This window comes from Convolutriloba macropyga, unplaced genomic scaffold, assembly GCF_964194025.1.
Source record: "Convolutriloba macropyga unplaced genomic scaffold, txConMacr16.3 SCAFFOLD_874, whole genome shotgun sequence".
Taxonomy (NCBI): domain Eukaryota; kingdom Metazoa; phylum Xenacoelomorpha; order Acoela; family Convolutidae; genus Convolutriloba; species Convolutriloba macropyga.
The window spans coordinates 19,599-22,500 of NW_027450295.1; positions in this window are offsets into that span (position 1 = coordinate 19,599).

Here is a 2,902-nt window from a genome sequence, read left to right on the forward strand (position 1 = left end):
CTCAAGCTAACTCAAGCTAGCTCAAGCTAACTCAAGCTAGTTCAAGCTAACTCAAGCTAGCTAAAGCTAACTCAAGCTAACTCAAGCTAACTCAAGCTAACTCAAGCTAGCTAAAGCTAACTCAAGCTAACTCAAGCTAACCCGAGCTAACTCAAGCTAGCTCAAGCTAACCCAAGCTAGCTAAAGCTAACTCAAGCTAACTCAAGCTAATTCAAGCTAACTCAAGCTAACTCAAGCTAACTCAAGCTAACTCAAGCTAGCTAAAGCTAACTCAAGCTAACTCAAGCTAACTCAAGCTAACCCGAGCTAACTCAAGCTAACTCAAGGTAGCTAAAGCTAGTTCAAGCTAACTCAAGCTAGCTAAAGCTAAGACAAGCTAACTCAAGCTAACTCAAGCTAACTCAAGCTAACTCAAGCTAACTCAAGCTAACTCAAGCTAGTTCAAGCTAACTCAAGCTAACTCAAGCTAACTCAAGCTAGCTAAAGCTAACTCAAGCTAACTCAAGCTAACTCAAGCTAACCCGAGCTAACTCAAGCTAACTCAAGGTAGCTAAAGCTAGTTCAAGCTAGCTCAAGCTAGCTAAAGCTAAGACAAGCTAACTCAAGCTAACTCAAGCTAACTCAAGCTAACTCAAGCTAACTCAAGCTAACTCAAGCTAGCTCAAGCTAACTCAAGCTAGTTCAAGCTAACTCAAGCTAGCTAAAGCTAACTCAAGCTAACTCAAGCTAACTCAAGCTAGCTCAAGCTAACTCAAGCTAACTCAAGCTAACTCAAGCTAACCCGAGCTAACTCAAGCTAACTCAAGGTAGCTAAAGCTAGTTCAAGCTAGCTCAAGCTAGCTAAAGCTAAGACAAGCTAACTCAAGCTAACTCAAGCTAACTCAAGCTAACTCAAGCTAGTTCAAGCTAACTCAAGCTAGCTAAAGCTAACTCAAGCTAACTCAAGCTAACTCAAGCTAGCTCAAGCTAACTCAAGCTAGTTCAAGCTAACTCAAGCTAGCTAAAGCTAACTCAAGCTAACTCAAGCTAACTCAAGCTAGCTCAAGCTAACTCAAGCTAGTTCAAGCTAACTCAAGCTAGCTAAAGCTAACTCAAGCTAACTCAAGCTAACTCAAGCTAACTCAAGCTAGCTAAAGCTAACTCAAGCTAACTCAAGCTAACCCGAGCTAACTCAAGCTAGCTCAAGCTAACCCAAGCTAGCTAAAGCTAACTCAAGCTAACTCAAGCTAATTCAAGCTAACTCAAGCTAACTCAAGCTAACTCAAGCTAACTCAAGCTAGCTAAAGCTAACTCAAGCTAACTCAAGCTAACTCAAGCTAACCCGAGCTAACTCAAGCTAACTCAAGGTAGCTAAAGCTAGTTCAAGCTAACTCAAGCTAGCTAAAGCTAAGACAAGCTAACTCAAGCTAACTCAAGCTAACTCAAGCTAACTCAAGCTAACTCAAGCTAGTTCAAGCTAACTCAAGCTAACTCAAGCTAACTCAAGCTAGCTAAAGCTAACTCAAGCTAACTCAAGCTAACTCAAGGTAGCTAAAGCTAGTTCAAGCTAACTCAAGCTAGCTAAAGCTAAGACAAGCTAACTCAAGCTAACTCAAGCTAGCTCAAGCTAACTCAAGCTAGTTCAAGCTAACTCAAGCTAGCTAAAGCTAACTCAAGCTAACTCAAGCTAACTCAAGCTAACTCAAGCTAGCTAAAGCTAACTCAAGCTAACTCAAGCTAACCCGAGCTAACTCAAGCTAGCTCAAGCTAACCCAAGCTAGCTAAAGCTAACTCAAGCTAACTCAAGCTAATTCAAGCTAACTCAAGCTAACTCAAGCTAACTCAAGCTAACTCAAGCTAGCTAAAGCTAACTCAAGCTAACTCAAGCTAACTCAAGCTAACCCGAGCTAACTCAAGCTAACTCAAGGTAGCTAAAGCTAGTTCAAGCTAACTCAAGCTAGCTAAAGCTAAGACAAGCTAACTCAAGCTAACTCAAGCTAACTCAAGCTAACTCAAGCTAACTCAAGCTAACTCAAGCTAGTTCAAGCTAACTCAAGCTAACTCAAGCTAACTCAAGCTAGCTAAAGCTAACTCAAGCTAACTCAAGCTAACTCAAGCTAACCCGAGCTAACTCAAGCTAACTCAAGGTAGCTAAAGCTAGTTCAAGCTAACTCAAGCTAGCTAAAGCTAAGACAAGCTAACTCAAGCTAACTCAAGCTAACTCAAGCTAACTCAAGCTAACTAAAGCTAGTTCAAGCTAACTCAAGCTAGCTAAAGCTAACTCAAGCTAACTCAAGCTAACTCAAGCTAGCTCAAGCTAACTCAAGCTAGTTCAAGCTAACTCAAGCTAGCTAAAGCTAACTCAAGCTAACTCAAGCTAACTCAAGCTAACTCAAGCTAGCTAAAGCTAACTCAAGCTAACTCAAGCTAACCCGAGCTAACTCAAGCTAGCTCAAGCTAACCCAAGCTAGCTAAAGCTAACTCAAGCTAACTCAAGCTAATTCAAGCTAACTCAAGCTAACTCAAGCTAACTCAAGCTAACTCAAGCTAGCTAAAGCTAACTCAAGCTAACTCAAGCTAACTCAAGCTAACCCGAGCTAACTCAAGCTAACTCAAGGTAGCTAAAGCTAGTTCAAGCTAACTCAAGCTAGCTAAAGCTAAGACAAGCTAACTCAAGCTAACTCAAGCTAACTCAAGCTAACTCAAGCTAACTCAAGCTAGTTCAAGCTAACTTAATGAAGTTAACCCAAGCTAACTTGGGTTAATGAAGTCAAACTCAAGCTAACCCGAGCTAACTCAAGCTAACTCAAGCTAATTCAAGCTAACTCAAGCTAACTCAAGCTAATTCAAGCTAACTCAAGCTAATTCAAGCTAACTCAAGCTAGCTCAAGCTAACTCAAGCTAACCCAAGCTAACTTAAGCT